This window comes from Molossus molossus, unplaced genomic scaffold (genome assembly GCF_014108415.1).
Source record: "Molossus molossus isolate mMolMol1 unplaced genomic scaffold, mMolMol1.p scaffold_m16_p_10, whole genome shotgun sequence".
NCBI classification, from domain to species: Eukaryota; Metazoa; Chordata; class Mammalia; order Chiroptera; family Molossidae; genus Molossus; species Molossus molossus.
Window position 1 is genome coordinate 94269772 of NW_023425345.1, and position 27136 is coordinate 94296907.

Genomic DNA, 27136 nt, shown 5'->3' on the forward strand with positions numbered 1-27136 from the left:
TCAGTATGATCCAAATTGTTTATTGGACCAGTTGTTTAAGCCATTGGGACCAATACCAGGGCTAATTTTTGACATAATAGGCATGGAGTAATTTGGCCTTGTATTTTCAAAAGTGAATCAGAGATTTTAACGAGACACTTCTTTCCTGGAAAGCTTGGGAAAGCCAGTAGAACTCAAGAAGCATAAGGATCCTAGCTGCAGAGAAATGAAAGGGAGAAAAGAAGCATTTATTAAACACTTATGGGTTAGACACTTTCATATCTCTCATCTCATTTAATTTTTACAGCTGCCCTAAGAACATGTTTATAAAAGAGGGACCAGTTCACAGAAGTTAAGTAATTTTCCAAGATTACACAGGTAACATGTAGCAGACATTTAAACCCCAAGACTGCCCTGGTCAGTTTGGCTCAGTGGTAGAGCATCAGCCCGCAGACCAATGAGTTGCGGGTTCAATTCTGTCCAAGGCACGTACTTCGGTTGCAGTTAGCCCCTGGCCCTGATCTGGTCATTTGGGAGGCAACCAGTCTATGTGTCCCTCTCACATCGATGTTTCTCTCTCTCTCCCTTTCTCCGTCTATTTCCCTCCCACTCTATCTGCAGATAAATGGAAAAATATCCTCGGGTGAGGATGAAAAGAAATAATAATTTAAAAAAAAAAAAAAAAAAACCATGACTGACTCCAGAGTTCATGCTCTTCCCACGTACCTTACCAAAAAGAGAAGGAATCTACCACTTCAGTCCAGTTCCTTGGATGTTGGACTGAATTGTATTCCTGTGTGAGGAAATAAAACTGCCTTTATTAGTAAGAAATTTCCCGTACTAAAAAGAGCCTAAGTGAATTTCTGCCATCAATTCACTGATATTCTTTTATTCAGGAATCTAGTAAGGAATTTGGAATTGCAGAGATTAAGAAGGGACAGGAAGTGGATCTTGGAGATTGGGGGAAGTTTGGGTGAATGGAAGGGAAAAGAAAAAGAATTGTAGATAGGAACCAACTTGAAGGAAGGTGCTAAGAATGAGAATATGATATGTAGGGGCTAGTGCTCAAACCAGCCCAACTAAAGCATAGAATGGCAATGTCCTTTCATTCATTTCGTGGTTATGTACCCACCTACGCTTCTATTTTAATAGAAGGGGCCCATAATTCAAGTAAGAAAACTACAAATGTGAGTGGCTCACAAGAACAGTTCCATGCCGAGCTTTGCAGAAGATTAAAAGAGCAGGCAGCTTCCCTTAAACATTGTCTGAATCACTGTGTTCGGAGTTGATTGCCTCTTCATCTCATTCTGATGCTGCAGGATCCTGATCGGAATGTGGGCTTTGGGGCCAGGCTACCTAACTTTATTTATTTGTAAAATGGGACTAATAATACACCTAACTCATAGGGTTGTTGGATGATTAGATGAGATAATATAAAGCCTTTAAAACAGTGCCGTTGCAGATCATGGTTGCTTGATTAATGTTATTTATTAATGTCTTCAACCTGAAGACACACTGATCATTTATAGCATGAAGCCTGAACCCTTCCATCTCTGCCTCCCTCCCTTCTCTCTTTCTACTTTCTCTTGGCTCTTGTATTCCTTTAAATAGGAGGATTGAGTGAGAGTTTCTTAATTTCCAGCTGTGGATTCAAACTGGTTTCGTACCACATAAACTCCAATTTACTAACATTTCCTGTACTCTCAGAAATGTCTTTAGCTAGTTTCTTCTAGGTACACAGCCTGCTTTCTGTCTTTCAGGCTTCTCTTCCCTCCTTTCTCTATCCCAAAAATTAACTTTAAATCCTCATTTATTTCTGCTTTCCATGATTTTCCAGAGGGTTCTACTCCCTACTCAACTAATCTTTCTATCCTGGGTTCTCTCTAGCTGGCCCAAAACTCTCACCTGCCATTATTATGCCAAGCTTTCCACCGGTTTTATGCATATCCTACTCAGAAAAGTCCCTTCTATAGACCCCTCCTTCTTTAAGCCACCGTCTCTTACCATTCACATGTAACTAACACAGCACACGGTTTAGAGGCCGCTTCATTTCTTTCCTGGTCTCCAACAACTTGAACCCATGTCAAATCCAAAAAAAGATTTTGGAAAATGGAATTACTTTCAACAAGAGCATTTGGGAATATAGACTAAAAGAAAATTATCCTAGTGGTTACCATTTAAAGAAAACTACTAAGTCCCCAACATTTACTTGAAGCTTATAAGCACATTGTAAGCATTCTCATTCAATCAACACAACAATCTTAGAATATACACACAATTCTCATTATTTTACTGCTGAAGAATCTGAACTGCAGAGCGACAATTTAGCAAATTTATTCAAGCTCACATATCCTGTAGGTAGTAGAGGCCAGATTTGAACCTAGGTAAGTCTGACAATGCCAAAATTTGACCCACCTTCAATAAGGAAAAATAGCTAGAAGGGTTTTTTAGTTATAAGAGAAAGAGTAAGGATATTTGATTAAAAATTAGTGAGGGCTATTGATAAGAAACTCCTCCTTAAAACATATCTAAATAAGTAGAAAGGGACCCCACTATAGTGTAGGGAAGGAAAATTGTACCCTCTAATCCTCTGAGATTTACTAACTGGACCTGTAAGTCAAGTTGATAAAAGACCTTAATTGGGGGGGGGGGGGGTTAACTACGTTCAATGTACAAGAGCTTACAAAAGAAATATGACTCAAGGCAGTTAGAATTTGGGGCTTACATACCATCTTAACAGAGGAAGAATACACTAGACAAAGGAAAACGGATTTGGGTTTTCTAGGGAAAAGAGAAGTTATGGATTGGTGACTTAGAAATGTATGGTCAATAAGGGTTATTAGTAAGGTTTGTTGAAAATAGTAAGAGTTGTTTCTCGAGTTGTTCTGTTCCTCCTGTAGGAGAGGGAGACGCCTTTACAAAGGGAAACATGCCCTGCTTTAATACAGAAAGGAGGGCAGAAAGCAAAGTGCCTTCAGCTCTTTATGCCAAAGTGGTATATTTTGGGGTGGCATACTCTCATTCCATTTAGTAACAACATATGTATGTTAGGCTAATTTGTAACTACTTTCCATTGGTTTATTCTTTTTTTCTCGATCAGTTAATCTGGGGATTTAATAATTTTGTCCATCTTTTTAAGAACCAGTTCGTGACCTGTTTTTGCTTTTTGTTTTCTCTTCATTAATTTCTGTTCTTTCTTGTTTACTTGCTTCTACTTGGATTTACCTTCTTCTTTTTCTAACTTCTTAATTCTGGACCTTAAGTTACTGATTTTATATCTTTATTTTTTCTTAAATATATGTTTTAGTTTATAAATTTCTCACTAAGATCTACTTTAGCCATATTCCACAAATGTTAATATGTTCTCATTATCATTTAGTTTAAAAATATTTTTTCTTTTTTTGTAGATTTTCAAAATTTGGTGTTTTTTTCCCCTAGCTATCTTATTGTTATTGATTTCAGGCTTCATTCCATTGTGATCAGAGGATATACTTTGTATTGTTTTCATTATTTTACATTTTGGGGGACTTTTGTTTTATGGCCTAGAATATGGTCCATCTTGGTGAACATACCATGTGCTCTTGAAGGGAATGGTGTTCTTTAGTTATTGCATATAGTATTCTATAATTATCGATTAGGCCTAGGTGCGTGATGGAGTTCAGATCTTCTGTGACTTTACTAAAAAAATTTTGTGGTTGGAGTCTAGGGATCTAGTCTGTTAATTGCTGAGAGAGGAGTATTAAATCCTCAAGTATAATTGGAATTCTTCTGCTTGTCCTTTGAATTCTGTCAATTTTTGCTTCATATATTTTGAATCTCTGTTATTATTTGCGTATCCATGTATGATTATTGTATACTCCTGATAAACTGACCTCTTCATTATGAAATATCCCTCTTTATTTCTGGGAATGTTCTTCGTCTTGATATCTACTTTGCTTGTCTTACATCACAAGGAGCAGTATAACATGACAGTAAAGGTCACTGTAAGTGTTCTCTGGCATATAATAGACATTCAATGAATACCCATTGAATATTGACTTTCTAGTATTTTCGGAGTGGCAAATTATCAGATAATATGGTTGCTTCCTTTATATATAAAATATGTGTTTCTTTTTAATATTCTTATTTTAGAAGTCTCATAGAGGATGAGATGCTGTGGATAAAAAGTACTTTAGGAAGTTAGTTATCTCCCAGGTTAACTATGCATTGGTCCTAGCCTTCCAATGTTTAATATGGAAGGAACAAGAAGGAGAACCTTATACGGACATAATAAGTAGGCACTCTGGGTTAGATATGAAGAAAAATAATAATCTGATGTACATACAACTTAAGATGGTTTTAATAGAGAGGGAATAGAAGAATTGGAGTAGGTCATAAAAGACAACTTTACAAATATATGTCTTTAATGTACTTTGGTTACATTTAAACTACTTCCTGGTATTTATTCAAACCAAAGATCTTTCTCTACATAGCAACACCCCTTTTCCCATTTTATTGTGAGAAAATTTACTTATAACATTGTATTAGTTCTAGTTATACAACATAATGATTTGATATATGTATATATTGCCAAATGAGCCACAATAAGTTCAGTTAACATCCATTACCTCACATAGTTATAATTTTTTCTTGTGGTAAGAACTTTAAGATCTACTCTGTAAGCAACTTTCAAAGATATGATACAATATTATTATTAATTATAGTCACCATGCTGTCCTTTACATCTCCAGGACTTGTTTATCTCATAACTGGAAGTTTGCACCTTTGTCCCCTTCACCCATCTCATCAACCCCTGCCTTTAGCAACCACCAATTTGTTCTTTGTATCTATAAATTCAGTTTTTTAGATTCTACGTATATATGAGATCATATAGTATTTGTCTTTCTCTGTGAGGCTTATTTTACTAGGCCCTAATACTCTCAAGGTCCATCAATGCTGTCACAAATTGCAGGATTTCCTTCATTTTTATGCTATTGATATTCCATTGTATATAAGCCCCACATTTTATTTGTTTATCCATGGACACTTATGTTCATGTCTTGGCTATTGTAAATAAAGCTGTAGCGAACATAGAGGTACAGATATCTTTTTGAGATAGTGATTTTATTTCCTTTGGATCTAGACCTGGAAGTAGAATTGCTAGATCGTTTTATAGTTCTAGTTTTAATTTTTGGAGGACCCTCATACTGTATAGTGACTGCATCAGTTTACATTTCTACCAATAGCACACAAGGGTTTTCTTTTCTTCATCCTCACCAATACTTACCTCTTGTCTTTCTTATAATAGCCATTACCAACACCCTTTTAGAGCATAAAACACAAAAATTCTGTTACGTTCTCCTTTTTATTATTTAATTTAAGTTTTAAAGAAAAAACAGTTCACCTATTTCTTCCACCTGCCACACTGCCTCTGGCAACCGCCAGTCTGTTCTCTTTATCTAGCTTAGTTTATTTTTGTTTTCTATTTTGTTTAGATTCCATATGTAAGAGAAATTATACAGTATTTGTCTCTTTCTGACTTATTTCTCATAGTGTAATGCCCTTGAGATCCATTTATGTTGTCACTAATGACAAGATTTTGTTCTTTTTTATGACAATAATATTCCATTATACACACACACACACACACACACAGACACACACATTGCACACATTGTGTGTCAGAGTTTCTTTTGCCATTCATTCATCAGTGGATGCTCAAGTTGTTTCCATGGCTATTTTGAATAATGCTGCAACGAACATGATGGTGCATATATCTTTTTTTTTAAATCTTCACTCAAGGATATGTTTTTATTGATTTTAGAGAGAAGGGAAGGGAGGGAGAAAGAGAAACTAATCAGTTACCTCTTATATCCACCCCAACTGGGGATTGAGCCCATAACCTGGCCATGTGCCCTGACTGGGAATTGAATCCACAACCTTTTGGTATATGGAACATTGTTCCAACCAACAGCCATACCAGCCAGGGCTATTTTTTTTATTTAGTGTTTCCATTTTCCATGGATAAATACAAGTGGAATTCCTAGATCCTATAGTAGTTCTAGTTTTAATTTTTTAGGAACCTCTATATTGATTTCTTTTCTTTTCTTTTCTTTTCTTTTTTTTTTTTGTGGTACATGCCCCTAGCGGGAACCGAACCCAGGACTCTCTGGTCCGCAGGTCGATGCTCAACCACTGAGCCAAACTGGCCAGGGCCTCTATATTGATTTCTATAGTGACTGCACAAGTTTATATTTCTGCCAATGATGGAATTTTCTCCACAGCCTCTCCAACTCTTGCTATTTCCTGTCTGTTTGATAATAGCCATTCTAAACTGTGTGAAGTGACACCTCATTTTGGTTTTAATTTGCATTTCTCTGATAATTAATGATGTTGAGCATCTTTTCATGCACCTGCTGGCCATCTATATGTCTTATTTGAAAAGTGTCTATTCAGATCTTCTGCCCATTTTAAATCAGGTAGTTTGATTTTTTTGGCTATTGAATTATATGAGTGTTTTATATATTTTGTATGTGAACCCTTCTCAGATACATGATTTGCAAATCTTTTCTTCCATTTTGTAGGTTACCTTTTCATTTTATTGATGGTTTCCTTTGCTGCACAAAAGCTTTTTCATTTAATGTAGTCTCACTAGTTTGTTTTTGCTTTTGGTGCCTTTGTTTTTAATCCAAAATGAATTGCCAAAAACTATGTCAGGGAGCTTACCACCTATGTTTTTTTCTAGGAGTTTTAAGATGTCATGTCTTACATTCAAGTCTTTAACCCATTCAAGCTAACTTTTTATGTGTGGTATAAGATAGTGGTCCAGTTTCATCATTTTGCATGTGGTTGTAGTTTTCTCAACACTATTTATTGAAGAGACTTTTCTTTCTACATCATGTATTCTTGGCTTCTTTGTCAAATTAATCGACCATACATGTTTGTGTTTATTTCTGGGCTCTCTGTTCTGTTTCATTGATCTATGTGTCTGTATTTATGCCAGCACTATATTGTTTTAATTACTATAACTTTTTCATATAGTTTAAAATCAGGGAATGTGAAGCTGCTGGCTCAGTTTTGGTTTTTATTGTTTGTTTATTTGTTTTCCAAGATTGCTTTGGCTATTTGGGGTCTTTTATGGTTTCATACAAATTTCAGGGTGTTTTTGTTCTATTTCTGTGAAAAATGCTTTTGGAATTTTTATAGGGATTGCATTGGATTTGTAGATTTCTCTGGGCTCTATGGACATTTTAACAGTATTCATTTTTTTTAATCTGTAAGCACAAAATACCTTTCCATTTTTGTGTCTTTTTCCATTTATTTTAATAATGACTTATAGTTTTCATTATATCAATCTTTCACTTCCTTGGTTAAATTTTTTTCTAGATATTTTATTCCTTTTGATGTAATTTTAAATGGGATTATTTTCTTCATTTATTTCTGATAGTTCATTATTAATTTGTAGAAATGCAACAGATGTTTGTATTCATTTTGTGCCCTGCAATATCATGGATTTTCTTATTCTAACAGTTTTTGATGGAGTCTTTAGGGTGTTTTATACATAATATCATGTTATCTGCAAACATTCTTACCTCTTCCTTTCCAATTTGGATGCCTTTTGTTTCTTTTCTTTCTTTTTTTTTTTTTTTTTTTTTTTGGTCTAATTGCTCTGGCTTGACTAATACCATATTGAATAAAAGTGGCCAAGAGTGGGCATCCTTGTCCTGTTCCTGATCTTAGCTGGAAAAATTTCCAGCTTTTCACAGTTGTTAGCTGTGGGGTTGTCTTTATTATATTGAGGCATTTTCCCCTCTATACCCATTTTGTTGAGTATCATAAATAGATGATACTCATAAATAGATGCTGAATTTTGTCAAATGTTTTTTCTTCATCTATTGAGATGGTCATATATTTTTATCCTTGAATTTTATGATGTGATGTATCACACTGACTGATGTGCATGGGTTAAACCATCTTTGCATTCCTGGAATAAATCCTGCTTGATCATGGTGTATGATCTTTTTAATGTATTGTTGCATTTGGTTTGCTAATATTTTGTTGATGAATTTTGCATGTATGTTCATCAAGGATATTGGCCTGTAATTTTCTTGTGGCATTCTTGTAAGATTTTTGTATCAGAGTAATGCTATCCTTGCAAAATGATTTGGAACCATTCCCTCCTCTTCTGTTTTTGGAAGAGTTTAAGAAGGATTGCTATTACTTCTTTGAATGTTTGGTAGAATCCACTAGTGATGCCTTCTGGTTCTGAACTTTTGTTTCTTGGAAGTTTTTTGATTACTGATTCAACCTTACTTGTAATTGGTCTGCTCAGATTTTCTAGTTCATCATTATTCAGTCTTGATAGGTTGTATGTTTCTATGAATTTATACATTTCTTCTAAGTTGTCCAGTTTGTTGGTATATAATTGTTCATAGCACTCTCTCCTGATTCTTTGTATTTCTGTGGTTATCAGTTGTAAAATTTCCTCTTTTGGTTCCAATTTTATTTATTTGAGTCCTATCTCTTTTTTTTTTTTTCGTGAGTCTAGCTAAAGGTTTGTCCATTTTATCTTTTATTTTATCCTCATCCAAGGACATTTTTGCATTTATCTTCAGACAGAGCAGTATGGAGAGAGGGAGAAAGAGAGAGAGAGAGAAACATTGATGTGAGAGAGACACATCGACTGGTTGCCACCCACACAACCCTAATCGTGGCTGTGGACAAATTGCAACTGAGGTATGTGCCCTTAGCGGGAACTGAACCCGGGACTCTCTGGTCTGTGGGCCAATGCTCTAACCACTGAGCAAAATCACAGGGCTCCATTTTATCTTTTCAGAGAACCATCTTTAAATTTTATTGTTATTTTCTATTACCTTTTCAGTCTCTATTTCATTTATTTCTGTTCTAATCTTTGTTATTTCCTTCCTTGTACTAAATTTTGGCTTTGTTAAAATATGTTTTTATTAAGCTGTGGTCCATATACACAATGGAGTACTACGCGGCTGTAAGAAAGAAAGATCTCTTATCCTTTGAGACTACATGGAGGGACCTGGAAAGTATTATCCTAAGCGAAACAAGCCAAACAGAGAAAGACAAGTATCATCTGATCTCACTTATTTGTGGAATATAATGAACATAACAGTCTGAGGAATGGGGTAGTCCCAGAGACGTGGAAGTGGGTATGGACTGACAATCCCCAGAAGAGGGGGTGGTGGGGGAGAGATAAACCACAGAACTTATATGCATGTATGCATGAACAATAGACATGGGCAACAAAGTTGGGGACAGGGCAGGGAGGGAGGGGGAGGGTAAATCAGTGGGAGGAAAAGGAGAAACATCTGTAACAAAAATTAATTAATTAATAAAAAAGAAAGAAAAAAATAGATGAAATATATGTTTTTATTGATTTTTAGAGACAGAGGAAGGGAGAGCAAAACATCTATCAGCTGCCTCCTGCACCACTCTACTGGGGATTGAGCCTGTAACCTGGGCATGTGCCCTGACTAGGAATTGAACCAGTGACCTTTTGGTGCATGGGATGATGCTCAGCCAACTAAGTTAGGATGTGTATTTGAGATCTTGTTTCTCAAAGTAGGCATTTATCACTATGAACTTCCTTTTGGAACTGGTTTTGCTGCATCCCATAAATTTTGGTGAGATACATTTCCATTTTCATTTATCTCAGTGTTTTTGTTTTCTTTTTTTAATCTTCACCCGAGGATATTTTTTTCATTGATTTTTTAGATAGAGTGAAAAGGAAGGGCAGAGAGAGAAACATCGATGTGAGAGAGACACATCTATTGGTTGCCTCCCTCATGACTTCCACCAGGGTCAGGGATTCAACCTGCAACCTAGGTATGTGCCCTTGACCAGGAATCAAACCTGCAATCCTTCAATCCACAGGCTGACATTTTAACTGCTGAGCCAGATCAGCCAGGGCTCAAAATATTTTTTTTTTTTTTTTTATCCTCACCTGAGGATATTTTTCCATTTTTGTACAGATAGAGTGGGAGGGAGAGAGAGGAAGGGAGAGAGAGAGAGAAAAACATCGACGTGAAGGGACACATCGAGTGGCTGCCACCCGCACGACCAACCAGGGCCGGGGACAAACTGCAACCGAAGTACGTGCCCTTAGCGGGAACCGAACCCGGGTCTCTCCAGACCGCAGGTCGACGCTCTAACCGCTGAGCAAAACTGGCCAGGGCTCAAAATATTTTTTGATTTAGCAATTACCAACATTAGAGCATAGAATACAACAATTCTGTTACCTTCTTTTTAGAAATAGTTTATTTGCCAGGCTTGTGTAGCTCAGTTGTTTGATCATCATCCCATGCACCAAGAGGTCACTGGTTCAATTCCCAGTCAGGGCACATGCCCGGGAAACAGGCTCAATCACCAGCAGGGGTTGTGCAGGAGGCAGCCAATCTATGTTTCTCTCTCATCGATGTTTTCATCTCTCTCTCTCTCCCTCTCCCTTCCTCTCTCTCTAAAATCAATTTGAAAAATATTTAAAAAATAGTTTACTCATATGAGAGTTTGAAAACAGTTGATGTTTCTGGTTCTAAAAATCCTCGAGGTATTTAGAGACCATCTGCCTGGCTGTCTCAGGGAGGAAAATAGGAGACTCATGCAGCCTAAAGAAGTTTCACTGTAATGTTCCCTTGTTCCTGTCTTAGTTTTTTTTCCTCAGAAATAGACAAGCTAAAACTGGCATAATTTTGGTACATGTATAATTTTGGTAAGGCATTTGTTTTGGATTGTATTTAGTAGTTGGGACTGAGAGTACTTTTTGGTCATCTTGGAAGCAGGGACCCAAGAGCTCCACTTTTTTCTTATAAAAACGTGTTTCTGCTTTAGAAGTATTATAAGTGATGTCATTCCTGTGAGGTGGCTGCCTTTGCCCTCCTGGTGGCCTGCTAGGACATTTAGGCCCCGAGAGGTACAACATAGGAGTATTCCAGATAAATGTACATATTTTATTCCCAACTGGGATTTCTTTGATAACTGGTCACCTGCCTAGAATACTTCACACCCTCTTTCACCTACTGTTTGTTTTAAAGCCCAGACAGTCTTTGTGTGCATTTGTGTGATATGACTGTAGCAGCCTTATATTTGAAACTCAGTAAGGAAACAACTGTATTCCAAAACAGCTAAATATGCAGGTCCCAAAAAACTGAAGGTGTTTTTAACTGCCATGTTCACCAGTACTGCCCGAGCAACAGAATAGATGCCACTCTGAGGTATCATGCATGGAAAGTTATCCACAAATGTTAAGTCAGACCTCATTGTCTTTAAGAAGCACCCCATAGTGGCAGGTGACTTTTTCTTCTGACCTGAGGTGATTTTCAGGCAATAGAAAAGAGGCAAAGCTACCCCCTCTGCACTGTGGTTCTAAGTGATTCTTGACAGGCTTAGTGATTACATGAGCTCTGTGGAGGCAGAGACCTCTTAGGCCACATGAGTAAGTTGTAAGTAATTTGTGGAAGAGACCTTTCTCTTAATGTATTTTTAAGATCACATTTATAGTGTTCCACAAGAACATCCTACAGTTCTGTAGTTTCTGCTGAATGATTTAAGGTGACATTGTCCTGTGACTCACTTGATTTATTTTAGACTGAAAATTATAGTGTTTTAAATATCTCTGGAATATAGCTCTCAAATTCATGAATTTTTCTTAATGATGATGAGCACTTGACATGTGAGGAAGAGCTAGCCTTCTTGTTTGTGGTATTATTTATGATTTAGACATTCTTCCTGGACAATAAAAATATCCTGACAGTGCAAAAAAAGTATTTACTACTTCATTGTTTTTCACAGTCATCTGAAAATGTAGGATCCTATGGAGCTCAATAAATATTTATTGAATATAAAACTGGTGAGTTTTACCCTATAGAAAAGTTTCATGTATTTTATTTAAAGTTCTATGCATTAGTAGTAGCTGTTTTAAATCTTCTCATTTTCTCTGTATCCTAACGAGGTTATCCTACAATCTGACATCATTCATACTTAGCAGTTTCCCATACTGATCTTAGTTCTAGTCAATATCCAGTATAACTTGTGGAATATATCAAGTTCATTACCCACAGCCCCCAGTTAACATATGATAGAACCTTTTTTAATACCAGTTTTGGAAGATAGGCTTAGCACCTGCCTATTATATCACATTTTTATTTTAGAAAGTTACATTTTGGAGTACATGATTTGATTCACATTTTATATGAACTATTAAACAATACTCTTGTTACCATAGGGTTCTACAGTATTCCTTTCATTAACTTATCCTCAGCTTCTCACTAATTTGTTATTTTCTATACATTCTCTCTGCCTCTAGGATTATTCTCTGTTTTGGGTTAAAGGAATATTTTCTTGGACACAAAAATGCATCATCAACCAAAACAAAAGAGCTCTTCTCCCTTGATGTGCCTTCTTCCTTCTTCCTGACCCCGGGATGACGAGGCTGAAGCTTCCAGCTGGATCTGGCAGTCAGCATTTCTGGGATGAATTAAATGAGCACAGTTGATTGAGGTGTAGCTGGACTGTATCACTGTCTTCCTATTATCCTGGGAGATCAAAGCAAAGCACAAATAGAGGCTTAGTCTTTAAAATATTTTAAACAGATGGCTGATTCTTTTTGGTGAAAATTCAGGTTTTAAGGCAAACCACTTGTTAGCAAGATTTCATTTCTTTTCATTGAAAGATAGTCAACACTGACCATACACCATCTTTTCTTCCTCAGTTTTAAAACTAGAATCACAAACTTTTGTGTGAGGAGGGATTTGGCAAACCTAGAAAGCTCTTAGACTCTCTGGGTTCTTTTCCTGGGAACATAAAATAGGTTATTCAGATTTTTCTTTGGATACTTTTGGTGTTAAATGAAAACATTTTAAATGTTTACATTCTCATAATCATTTTGTTGGTGGGTCACTATTTAAAATCTAGCATTCATATTGTTACATCTTTCAGAAATTAAACCAGGATGTTTATTTCTGAATTTATGTTTTAACAAACTGAAAAACACATTTTCCACACTCCTTATCATTGACATCTGGGTCCTAAGTTTACATAAAATAATTTAATAAGTGTGGTTTGAAGTTTTTATTGTTTGGTTTAAAATGGACTGAAATGAGAAAATTAACTCCCAAAATTATTTATTGGGAGTCTACCTTATACCTACCCTGCACTAGGTATATGGATTAAAGTAAATGTCTCAAGACCCCAAAACAAATACTAAACAACAGATTTTCTCCAACAGAGAAAAATGTAAAAGGTGCAATAGAAAAACCCAGTTCTCACCCAAGGTTCACAGAGGAGGTGACATGGGAGCTGCCTCGTGTAGGAACGAGGGGTGTTTGCCAAGCAGATGCAGTTTAGACAGTGACGTGGCACTTGCAAAGGTGCAGAAGCATGAACAGCATAACACATTTGGGTGATCTTGGTAGTTCACTCTGGATAGTATGTGGGCTGTGTACGAATTACTATTTCTACATGACACATTACCCCAAAACTTGGCAGCATAAAACAAACCTTTTTTGTCTTCAGTGGTTTCTATGGGTCAGGAATTCAGGAGCACTTTAGCAGCTGACTAATCTGCAGTCCTCACCTGGAGTTTCTTAGGGATTATAGTCAAGATGTCAGGTGGAGCTGTGGTTGTCCAGTTCTGGGAATGGAGCATGCAGTTCCAAGATGGCTCACCCACAGTTCATGCTGGCTGTTGACAACAGCCTGCAGTTTCTTACCTTATGGACCTCTGCCCAGGGCTGTGGAATGTCCTCGTGACACAGGGCTGACTTCACCCCAAATGAGTGATTTGAGAGAACAAGGAGGAAGCCATAATGACTTTTATGACCTAGAATCAGATATACCATCACTTCTACCACATTCTATGCCTTAGCAGCGAGTCAGTAAGACCGTCCCACATTTAATGGGACAGAGTATCTTAGGCTCTGCTTTTTGAAGGGAGGAATGTCAAAGAATTTGTGAACTTATTTTAAAGCCGCCACAGAGTGGAGGTTGGGGGTGACAGGCCATGAGAGTGGTGCAGTGAGCAGCAGGTGATCACAGAGACCTTAGTGTACCATTCCAATCTGTAGAGAATGGACAGCAAGGTGCGAATACTGGAAACAAGTCCTGTTAAGAGCTTTCCTTCATCCTGAAAAATCATGCTGTGGGCCCGAGTGGGTACAATAATAGAAGGGTTTGAGAAGCGGAAATATATTTATTATCAAGAAGCTTTAGCCCTGGCCGGTTTGGCTCAGCGGTTAGAGTGTCGGCCCACGGACCAGAGAGTCCTGTGTTCGGTTCCCGCTAAGGGCACATACCTCGGTTGCACTTTGTCCCCAGCCCCAGAGTGGGTGGCAACCAGTCGATGTGTCTCTCTCACATCGATGTTTCTCTCTTTCTCTCTTCCCCCCTCTCTCCCTCCAGATGAATGCAAAAATGTCCTCTGGTGAGGATTAAAAAAAAGATGAAGAAGAAGAAGAAGCTTTAGTTCTTCTAGAAAATGTTCTCAATTGTTTTTAGTCTTCTTTGTTGTAGAAAATAGAGAACACAATCTGAAAGCCCAGTTATAGTTTTGAAAGTTAACTTGCCCACAAGAACTATTCAGATAAAAAGCAATGAAATAAAGCCTGTGTGTTCTGGAACCAGTCAAGGTGAGAAGCATCAAGCTGTGATGCAAGGACACTGAGTAACTTATGTCCTGACCGTATGTACGAGTCAGTTACCTCTCTGGGTCTTGAATTTTTCATTGAGAACGTGGGACAAGGGGAAGAGGGTAGATGACCTAGATGATCTCCAGAATATCCTCTAGCTTTTATGTTCTGTATTCAAAGTGAGTACAGGATACTGTTTTGACCCACTTAGTGTTTCGTACTTATTTACCCTTGAGCATGTTTGACTCAATGGAAATATTTGACCTGTTCATAAACATTTAAGTCAAGTTATTCCACTGTCAAGAAATTTTCACTGACTATTTCCTGGGGTTAAAACTAAGTTAATTCCATTCATTTCTTTATCAGTTTTCCATACATACAGTTGAAAATGTCCAACTTTTTAAACATCCTTATATTTTTAATCATTTTCATAGCAGTACATTTCTATATTTAAATTTTATAAAGATTTTGTTCATTAGGGGGTTTGTCTATATGAAATTTTATTCATTATAACTTTCTGCAACTGTGAATTTTCTTTATATGCCTACTACCAAATCCAGTTTTCTATCTAGCCAGTGTTTTATTTTGTATTGATATTACTATTCATGCAAGTAATATTTATTATGAATTGAATTTTTATAAAACTAATTATTATTTATTTTTATCTAATCTGAGAAAAACAAGAATTTCATCTCAAGTATTATAGTTAACCTGTTATCTGGAATTAATCTATTGTAGGGACTGGCAAACGTTTTTGTAAAGGTCCAAATAGTAAATCTTTTACACTTTGTGAACTACACACTGTATCAAAACTGTTCAGCTCTCAGTGCCGGATTTGGTCCATGGACTGTAATTTACCAACCCATGATCTATTGTGTTGTTTAGCCAACTCTTCTTTTTCTTTTCATCACTTTTACCTGCTATTATCTAACCATCCACAATCCTTGAATGTGAAGCAAAGTGAAATGACAATTTAAGGTGGCCTCAAGGTCTGAATGTCAGCTAACTTGTCTTTTACATGTCTTCAAAGCCTCACAAGGATGAACGCCATTATTCCCATTGTACAGATGGTAAAGCAGATTCTTGAAAATAACAATAGTTAATAATTATTGAAGAAGCTTAGCATGTGGTGGACATACTGACTATTACAACTCCATAAAACATACTATCCTGAAAGTAACTAGTCCTAAGACTCATAGCTAGAATGTTGCAGACGCTGGAGTTAAGCCAGACAGTCTGTCTCCAGAGCCCATGCTCTTAACTTCTGCACTGCACTGCTCTGTAGTTCTGCACTGCTTAGCAGTCGTCAAGACAGTGCAAAGATTTTATAGCACATAACATAAGTGATACAAATCTGTCTCTGGTGAGGGCAGCCTCTGGATAAAAATCCTTTTATCATCACAGTCTCTGAAACTGGATGCCCAGTAAGTAACATGATCATCAGCAAAGGGCCTGTATGCTCATGGTTGCAGTGTTTGAATGGGTTGGTTATGTATATGGTCATGGCCACAGCCAGCCACATTGCCTCCCTGGCACTAAAGAATAGAGATCTCTGTGTCTGCTTGAAATGTAGTGCTGTAAGGTGTGAGATGCCACAGCTGCTTATGCCAGAGAAATGTTCACATAGATAAAATTCATATATGTGTGTGTGTTGGGGGGGTGCGCGCGCGCCAAATGATCTCAGTTTATGTGGAATCTAAAGAACAAAATAAATAAAACAGAAACAGACTCACACATATAGAGAACAGACTGATGGTTGCCAGAAGAGGGGGTGTTTAGGGGGCTGGTGAAAAAGGTGAAGGGATTGAGAAGTACATATTGGTGGTTACACAATAGTCATGGGGATGTAAAGTACAGCATGGGGAGTCTATATGTAACATTGTAGTAACTATGGTGCCAGTCATGTACTGGAAATATCAGGGGGACCACTTTGTAAAGTCCATTATTTTCTAACCACTAAGCTATACACCTGAAACTAATACAAAAATAATACTGACAAGTAGATACATTTTTTAGTTAAGATCATGACATGCAGAGGCCTACCTTAGTTCATTTAATTCCATGGCTAACAAGCATTTTCATGGGGGAAGTAACTAACATGGGAGCACATAAGGCAAGCAGCCAGACTAACAACTGTGCTTTCCTAGAAGGTACAGCTGGAATTGCTCCAAGAAGATGCAAGAGTTCCAGTTCAGAGGAGCCTCGCCTCTGCCAAGCAGACCTCACTGCGTGCGTGTGTGTGTGTGTGTGTGTACATGTATACATACATGTGTTTTAAGTAACATGTGAACCTGATGCTTTCTCCTCGAGCACAGAAATATATGATCATTGAGATGGGCATGTTAATGAAATCTTCAGGTATCCTGAATGTACAGCACTGAACTCACAACATAGTCTGAGCTACACATGTCAGCCTTACGATGGCTTTGCAGTGTTCTTTGAAGTGGTACATCTGGGAAATGATGTGTGGATGGTTTATTAGGCAGACGAATAGCAGAAGTGTATCAGACCAAATGGCGTGAGATCTTACTGCTTAGATGAATAAGGTGGCAGAGGCTTTGCTCCCTGTGGAGGATCCAAGAAAGGCTTTCTTGTCAGCAGTAGCATCTCATGTGTGAGACAATTATAGCTGCTAAAACCCACAGAGCAACTACGTATGAAGAATCCCCCCAGCTGTGTGGTGCAGATACCTGGGCATATTGGTTAAAGCATGGAAAGGGCTATCCTTCCTGTTAGTCACAGTTAAAGTCTGACACCAAAAGCGTGCTCCCTGAAAAGAGGCCACGGGAAAGCACTAACAGGAACAGATTAACATGGTGAAGAAAAGGTGTGTTTCTTCATTTTCTTGTCCCCTTTCTTCTTTGCTTGATCTCTAGAGTTTGTTTTGCTCTTTCATTCTGTTTCCTATTTTCTAAACACCATGACACATATCAGGTGCTCTGATTACATCAGAAACGTGGTCTGTATCCTTTGTATTTCCTCAATAAATGGTTGCAAAATATGGATGTGGGTGCACATGTATGGTAGCTTTGTATAAAAGATAGGGCTAGGACCTGGTACATAAAACAATTGTAAAGATTCTGTACAAACTTAGCTTTTTCCCTCCCACTATTAAGTCACTTTACAACTGTGCTAGGAGCCTGCTGACTCTGTTAGATCATGTAACTTCACAGGCGTCAGTCCAGATGTACCCCCGTTTCTGGTTCCTTGGAACTTTCTCCCTCGGCCTGCCTGCACCTTATTTTTCCACTCAGAAGTATTCTCTCAGGACCTGTCAGCTTTGTCAAAATGCTAGAGTTTGCCCTTTCTGACCATCGGCCCCTCTCCCTGCAGTGGGGCTGCTCCATGCACTTCAGAACAATCAGTGAGCACTGAGAGGCCCTGGGTTAGATCCCAGGGAATCAGGGCACATGGGCCCTTCTTCCAAAGACTGGGTTAGAGACCCACAGAAAGGGTTGGCATGACCTGGGTTATTTAATCCCAAATTCCCCTGGCTGTTAACTTGCAGCATATAATAGTCAGAACTTACAGGATGCCAGGTCTTTCTGCGCAGAGCCTCTTCTGTCAGAGTCACTTATATCCTGAAACAGTAAGGCTCTGCCTAGGCATCACCGACTAGTGGTGCGGAGATGGTGGTGTCTGTCAGAGTGGGTTATGCCACGTAATTATAACTGTTAGAGATGGGGAGGGGAGATTAACTGAGTGATTATGGGAGCTTTTATTCCCAAGTAAAGGAAATGGGTTGAAAAAAATCTCCTAGTTTTTGTTTTTCCCAAATCTTTTTTTCCACCCAAAGCCTGGATTACTCCCAAGGTAAAAGGGGTGATGTCTGGAAATTGTTAATCCATGGGATTTGTTCATGGTATATAAAATTTTCAGAAAGAATTTGTTTTTTAAATATGATTTCCTCATTGATTATGGCAGACATAAATCCAGGAAGGACAACTCAGTCAGAGCAGCCAAGATCCCTCTTAGATTCTCAGATATATGACATTTTTTGGTGTATGTGTCTGGGGTGGAAATAAAAATTCTTCATGTGGGTAGGTTAGGAGGAGAGAGAAGAGGCAGAGAGGACAGGAAAAGAAGAACAGTGCATGGAGACAAAGCAAAGCTGTGGTAGGTAGGGAATGGACACCATACCTTTCTTGAAATTAGCTGCTAGCTCACTGAAAACCTTGCTTTATTTGATTTATAGTAAAAGAGGAAGAAAAGGAGACACCCTTTGTGCCTCCTGTCCTGACATGGTTTCAGTTCTTGAAGTGTTCTTTTATAATATTCAGAACCATTCTGTCCTCTCAGTTATGTAGAGCTCAAAGCTGTACTAAAGCTGAAAATATTGGCTAGGGACCCTCTGCTCAGATCTCTCCTCCCATCCTGTCCTTGCGCCGCCTCACCACTGCAACCATGCATGTGCATTTTTTCTCTTTATTGATTTTGGAGAGAGAGGAAGAGAGAGGCAGAGAGAGATAACATCGATGAGAGAGAACATTAATTGGCTGCCTCCTGCATGCCCCCACACTGGGGATCGGACCCACAACCTGGGCATGTGCCCTGGCCAGGAATCGAACCGGCGAGCTCTTGGTGCATGGATCGACACTCAACCACTGAGCCACACTGGCCAGATGCATGTGCATTTTTATACACATCCAGTTGTAAATGCTTCTGGCCTGTCAGTTTGTTTCCTGACTATTTCGACTTTAGCATTAAGAGATCAAATTTCTGTTTGTAACTTGTCTTTCTCTAAATAACACAGATACCTGTTTCTGATATTTATACACAGCTACAGATATATTTATATTTTCCCCTGCATTCCAAGTGATAAACTCTCCTTCCCTCCCACCGGTATACCCTCTTAGGCCAAGTTCTCGTTAAGTACTGTTTAATGAGGAGCCTGTCTATCAAAAGCTTCAGATACAGAATGAGACTCAGTGGCCACAGTATGAGACTTCTGAATATCTGCATAGTCTGTTGTGTTAGATGTGATGCTGGAGTTGAAACGATAATATGACTTATGGCAAATTGTCTGTCTGCTCTCCAACTCTTCCATGTATACATGCACGCACACACCTTTAACCTGACCTTGAAATAACGGCTAATCACAAAGAGTGTCCTCCAGAAACAGGGAGCTCTTTTATAGAAGCTATCAAATCTCTTAGTTACTAGATATCATACTTGGCTCTTTTCTTCTCTCTGTTCCTGTAGACTGTGAAAGGAGCCAATGGATGTGTTCCCCATAATTCAGATTTCACATCCTTTGTTATGTTATCCCTTATGTTTTGAGATACTGTCAAGGTTAGGAGGTTCCTTTTGTTTACCCTGGGCAACTCCACATGGCCTTCCTGTCCACCGCCAGTGCACTTGGTATATTGCATTGCAGAGAGAAGAAAAAGAAATATTGTAATAAGGTTGTCATTGTGTTATGCCCAGCAGGCAACAAGCACATTGCTGTTTTTCAGATCTATCTGTCTGGCAGACATGCAATAATGCCAAGAAGTGCTGTTGTGCTTGACTGCAGCAAAAAATTAGAGCAGGGCTACTTCAGGCATCAGACCTCAGTGGATCAGAGTGGAGCATGAGGTACAGTTTCAGCACTCGAGCGTGTGCACAGGCGTGCAGAGAGCTGAAGGCCATCATTTTTGCTTATGACAACTGCCTACCAAGTCTTTTCTTTTCTTTTTATTTATTTATTTTTTTTTTTATTTTTTTTTTGTTACAGATGTTTCTCCTTTTTCACCCCATTGACACCCCCCTTCCCCCCCATCCCCGGCTTTGTTGTCTATGTCCATTGGTTATGCATACATGCATATAAGTTCTGTGGTTTATCTCTTTCTACCCCCCAACACCCCCTCTTCTGAGGGTTGTCAGTCTGTACCCTACTTCCGTGTTCCTGGGTCTACCCTATTCCTCAGACTGTCATATTCATTATATTCCATATATTAGTGAGATCATGTGGTATTTGTCTTTTTCTGGTTGGCTTATTTCACTTAGGATAATACTTTCCAGGTCCCTCCATGTCGTCTCAAAGGATGAGATCTTTCTTTCTTACAGCTGCATAGTACTCCATTGTGTATATGTACCACAGCTTTTTTATCCATTCGTCTACTGATGGACACTTGGGCTGTTTCCAGATCTTAGCTATTGTAAATAGTGCTGCTACAAACATGGGGGTACATATATTCTTCCTGATTGGTGTTTCAGGCTTCTTAGGGTATATTCCTAGAAGCGGGATGCAGACTGGTGCAGCCACTATGGAAAACAATATGGTGTTACCTCAAAAAATTAAAAATTGAACTTCCATTTGACCCAGTGATCCAAGTCTTTCCTTTTAAATTCAGCATCAGCCTTCATGTGGCTTGCCTACTCAAAAGAGTGTAACTTCCCTTCACCCTCTTTTGCCTTTTCCTCCATGCCTAGACTTTTCCCCTTATCGTTTCTTATTTGTAAGTGTATACCCCTGGAACTTTACAGAGGGGAAGTCATTCCACTATTTTATTTTATTGTATTTATTTTATTTTATACACACACTAATATGTAACCCCTACATTGTTCACAAAAATTCAGTAAATGACTTGTGGAGCGCTAAGCCTCCAGTCAAGAACTGAATCCAAGATGCCTTCCTATCTTTATTAGTTCTTAACAGCAGGGAAGAAGAATTTTGGTACACACATCTGCTCATAGCATTTCTGACTCTAGTAGGGTGGGTGGCTTTCTTGATTCGGGTTATCTCACTGTCTCATCTGACCATCCCTTCAGGGAGCATAATTCGTGTGCCTGATTCATTAGCTTGTAATAGTTGCTGTGCCTCATAACAGCCTTCTCTCTACGTAATGCCCATTGAACTGCACCATCTTCATCCATACACACTTGTCTGCCCTCTTGTTGGTTAATGATCTTATTTTCATGTATCTTACAACTTTGCAAGTATTAAAGCAAGTACTTGAAATATCTACAGCCTTAACATCCTCCATGAGTACACGAATATATGGGCTCAGCAGGAAATGTCCTTCCCTCATTCGTGGGCAGGCCCTCGTCACACTTCTGTCTGTTTGAGTAGCATTTATTATACTGCATAAGATAAGGGTGGGTTTTCAATAAATGAAATGCATTTAGCAGCTCTGTAGTTCAGATTTCGAGATTTATTTTATTCTAAACTCTTTTTCTTATCTCCTTACAAATTCGAGTATAGAGTTTTTTTCTCTTTATATCTGGTTCAAGAAATTGGGGTTTGTTTGTTTGTTTGTTTTTTATCCTCACCCGAGGATATTTTTCCATTTTTTGTACAGAGTGGGAGGGAGAGAGAGGAAGAGAGAGAGAGAGAGAGAGAAACATTGACGTGAAGGGACACATCGAGTGGCTGCCACCCGCACGACCAACCAGGGCTGGGGACAAACTGCAACCAAAGTATGTGCCCTTAGCGGGAACCGAACCCGGGTCTCTCCAGACCGCAGGTGGACGCTCCAACCACTGAGCCAAATCGGCCAGGGCAGGTTTGTTTGTTTTTTTATTTAATCCTCACTCAAGGACATTTTTCCACTTTTGTTCAGACAGAGTGGGAGGGGAAGAGAGGAAGAGAGAGAGACAGAGAGAAACATCAATGTGAAAGGGACACATCGAGTGGCTGCCTCCCACATGACCCCAACCAGGCCCGGGGACAAATTGCAACCAAGATACGTGCCCTTGACCTGAATCGAACCTGCATCTCATTGGTCCATGGGCTGATGCTCTAACCGCTGAGCCAAAAGAGCCAGGGCAAAATTGGGAATGTTTTGTTCTGTGTTGCTGGAGTGGTAATGTATGCTTCAAGAAAAATTGGCAACAGATTTCTGAGCTGTATAACAAAGAGGAAATGGTCCCATGTTATTTTTTAAAATGACTTCCACTTTTTTTCATATTTTAAAACCCATGGCCTTTATAATTTTCAGACACACCTAGACTGTAACAAACCATAGAGCCCTTTAAGTCTGAAAGCTTTAGAAAGAATTGTTACTCCAAGGACCAGATATTTATATTTGTACTGAGTTTTGATTAACATTTATTTATCTCAGTAACTTGGTTAAATAACAAAGCCCAGCCGGTGTGGCTCAATGGATTGAGTGTCACCCCAAGGACTGAGAGGTCCTGGTTCGATTCCCGATCAGGGTGCACACCCAGGTTGCCAGCTTGATCCCCAGTGCAGGGCGTATGGGAGGCAGCCGATCAATGTTTCTCGCTCACATCTATGTTTCTTTCTTTTTTTTTTATCCTCACCCGAGGACATTTTTCCATTTTTTTTTTTGTTTAGGTAGAGTGGGAGGGAGAGAGAGGAACAGAGAGAGAGAGAGAGAAACATCGATGCGAAAGGAACACATCGAGTGGCTGCCACCCGCACGACCGACCAGGGCCAGGGACAAACTGCAACCGAGGTACGCGCCCCTAGCGGGAACCGAACCCGGGTCTCTCTGGACCGCAGGCCGACGCTCTAACCGCTGAGCCAAACCGGCCAGGGCGACACATCTATGTTTCTATTTCTCTCTATATTTCTCTGTCCATTCCTCTCTCTCTCTAAAAAAATCAATAAAAACATATTTTAAAAAACAAAAACTTTCACGGCAGAAAGCTTTTCGCAAAGAAAGGGTTTATTAAGCCAAATACTAGCCAATGAAGGACAGGTTCCAGGGCATGCAGCCTAACCCACCAGCAGCAGGGCTGGATGGAGAAGGCAACATGTCCCAGTCCTGGAGTTCATGGGCTCTTTATACATTATGTTTTGGGGAAGAAAGGAGTAAGTTGTTTTGAAAGAATTTACACTGGCTACAGATAAGGGGGTGGGAAAGGTGAAGGGAGGGGCAGTTCCAGGATAGGTGCACAGTCCTTAAGGAAGAGATATTTATTATTGATTGGTGCTGAGCAAGTCCTGAAAGTTCATGCATAAGAAGGATGTGGTGGTATCTGGTGGTTGGTTACTTCTTTTTAGATGGCCCCTTGGATTTATCTGAAGAAACCCAAAACACTAATTCGAAAGAATATATGTACTCCTATGTCCATTACAGCATTATTTACAATAACAAACTATGGAAGCAACCCAAGGGTCCGTCAGTAGACAGTGGATAAAAAAGTTCTGGCACATATATACAATGGAATATTATTTGGCCATAAAAAAGAGAATGAAATCTCACCATTTGCAACAACATACATGGACCAGACAGAGGGTATTATGCTCAGTGAAATAAGTCAGTCAGAGAAAGACAAACACTGTATGATTTCACTTATAGGAGGAATCTAAAGAACAAAATAAACAAAATTGAAACAGACTCATTGATACAGAGAGAGAACTGGTGGTTGCCAGTTGGGAGGGAGTTTGGGGGACTTGATGAACGAGGTAAAGGGACTAAGAAGCACAAATTGGTAACTACAAAATAGTTACAGGGGCATAAATAAAACTTAGGGAATATAGTCAATAATATTATGATAACTATGGTGCCAGTTGGGGTGCTGGAAATATTGAGGGGCTAACTATGTAAAGTATATGATTGTCTAACCACTAAGCTGAATGACCAAAAACAATACATAATAATAATAAAAAATAGGTGGCCCCTTAGAAGTTGGTTCGAAGCTCTAAGGAATGGAATTCAGGATTGTGAACTGTATATTGTTAGTTGGCCCACAGCTTTTACCTGGTTAACTACTTTTGTCTCTTTCTCTCACTGTCTCACCTGCTGTAATATGATTTAGGTTATCTCAGAATTGTTCTCTTGTCAACCTAGAGGTCCCTGGACCTGGAGTCCTAGTGGTAAAGGAGTATTTACTATTCCTCTCATTCACCCAGTATTAGAGAAAAAGTTATTATTCATTTGTTAAAGAACAGTAAGGCAGTCTTTCTTTTACTCAGGACCATCATGGTAGGTATAGGGACCACTGCAATGGGGTTTTGTAGCAGGGAAGAGATTGTACTCAACTCCGAATACAGCAAGGAAAAGTGAGAATCTATAGCCAAGGAACAGGCTGGTGGTTAGTGGTTGGACACTTGATAAGGGGAAACATCAGGGATAAGGGGGGATTCTGGCTAAACAGACCTACCAGGATTCTTGTTTAAGACAGGCCAGAGTGATCACACTTGACTTGGGCAGGGAAGGGGAAGAACCTGATTAGATACTGAGTTTGATCAAAATTGAAGATGGGCTATTCTGGGGGTTTTTAAAAAATAGTATTAAGTGTATTGGGATGATACTGATTAAAAATTATATAGGTTTCAAGTGTACAGATCTATAGTACATCATTTGTATACTGCATTGTGTGCTCATGACCCAAAGTCAAGTCTCCTTCTGTCACCATATATTTCTACCTCCCCCACCGCCTTTCTCTCTGGTAACCACAATACTGTTGTCTGTGTCTATGAATTTTTAAATGTGTGTTTGTTGCTTTCAGTTTTATATCCCACATGAGTGAAATCATATGGTTCTTGACTTTTTCCATCTGACTTACTTTGCTTTGCATGATATTCTCAAGATCTACCCATGTTATCACAAATGGCGGTATTTCATCCATTCTTATGGCTGAGGAGTATTCCATCATGTATGTGTACCACATCTTCTTTATCCAGTCATCCACTAAAGGACTCTTTAGTTGTTTCCTTGTCTTGGCCACTGTGAATAATACTGTAGTGAACATAGAGGTACATATATCTTTATGAATAAATGTTTTCAAACTTTTCAAGGAGATACCCAGGAGAGGGATTGCTGGGTCACATGGTAACTCCATTCTTAATTTTTTAGAAACCTCCATACTGTTTTCCATAGTGGCTGTACCATTTTACAATCCCACCAGCAGTGTGTGAGGGTGAGGCTGGGAGATTCTTGGTAAACCAACTTGGCAGAGTTCTTGCTAGAATTAGACAGTGTGAAGATGAACAGAAAAGCCCAAAGTCAGGGCCTAGTTGAGAAGAAACTCAAGAGGAGCCTGACTAAAATTTGATCAAAGAGGGAGTCTTTGTGACCAATACATAGACAAAGGGAATGAGAAAGTTAATGGATGCTAAGGGATTCCCTGGTCCAAATATTTTATTAATTAAACAAGTAATAATAGTAAGTCATCTGTAGGGGATGCTGAGGAAGGGATTTGCTTAGTATAGAACTAATATTCTGAATACTTAGTCAATATTTATAGTGTAAGTAGCATCATTCTGGATGTTTTTGCTTTTATCATGATTTTTTAATTTCAGTTTTGAAAGATAAATATCAGACAACTGGTCACACTATAAAATTTGGGGAATCAAATAGATATACATGAAAGATAGTTCTGAAATGGGGGTTAGGATTTGGAACTCTGAAATTTCTTGTCTTTAACTTTAGGTTATCTTTTAATTTTTCCAGAAACTTAAAAGTTTATTGACCTATTCCTAAAAGAAACACAGCTATGTTATAATAGAAATTTTTTTCATGACTGTAGCTCTCTAGCTAAGCCCATAAACTCACTCTAAAGCTACTGAATCTGCCCGGCTCGTGTGGCTTAGTGGCTGAGCATCAACTCATGCACCAAGACATTGCCAGTTCGATTCCCAGTCAGGGCACATGCCCAGGGTGTGGGCCTGATTCCCAGTGGGGGGCAGGCAGGAGGCAGCCAGTTGATGTTCTCAATCATCAGTGTTTCTATTTCTCTCTCTCTCCTTTCCTCTCTCTCTCTAAAATCAATAAAGAAGAAAATAAATAAACAAAGCTACTAAAACTTCTCAGATTCTCAATGTTAATTATAATATTTTTTTTTAATGGAGATGATATAGGTGTACCTTAAAACCTATTCCAAAGTGTTGACTTCTTTATAGGTCATTATGAGGATATAGACCAGGTAAGGCTTGTTTTTGTCCAGTGTATCTCTTGCAAGAGAAGTTTAAAATAAGGGCTAGTCTCAAATGTATTTTTTTCTATTACAATTAAGAATGAGTAAGGAGCCCTGGCCAGTGTGGCTCAGTTGGAGCTTTGTCCCATACACAGGAAGGTCACAGGTTTGATTCCAGTCAGGGCACATACCTAGGTTGTGGGTTTGGCCCCTGGTCTGGGAGGGTACAGTATACAGAAGCAACCTATCAATGTTTCTCTCTCAAATCAATGCTTCTCTCTCTCTCTCTCTCCCCCCCCCCCATCTGCCTCCCTCGCTCCCTCCCCCTTCTCTAAAATTCAGTGAAAGTACCCTTGGGTGAGGACTTAAAAAACGAAGCAGCCCTGGCCAGTTTTCTCAGTGGTTAGAGCATCAGCCCACAGATCAAAGGGTCATGGGTTTGACTCCAGGTCAAGGTCATGTACCTGGGTTGCAGGTTTGTCCCTGGACCCGGTTGGGGTTGTGTGGGTAGCAACCACTTGATGTGTCTCTCTCACATTGATATTTCTCTCTCTCTCTCTCTCTCTCCCCCTCTCTTTCTCCCTCCCGTTCTATAAATGCAAAAAAAATCAGTGGAAAAATATCCCTGGGTGAGGATTAACAACAACAAAAAATGAGTAAGAAGCATAACACCAAAACATTAGGAATTCATTAATATCCTTCTGTGTGTGCTTCAA

General features: G+C 38.9%; 1 protein-coding gene and 1 pseudogene across 1 annotated transcript in view; both read left to right on the forward strand.

The window, feature by feature from the left end:
* The window catches only part of ERC1 (ELKS/RAB6-interacting/CAST family member 1), a 489747-nt gene that overhangs the window by 415982 nt on the left and 46629 nt on the right, over positions 1-27136 (forward strand). The window lies entirely within an intron of this gene.
* Positions 1-27136, forward strand: part of LOC118623240 — a 30175-nt pseudogene that overhangs the window by 2362 nt on the left and 677 nt on the right.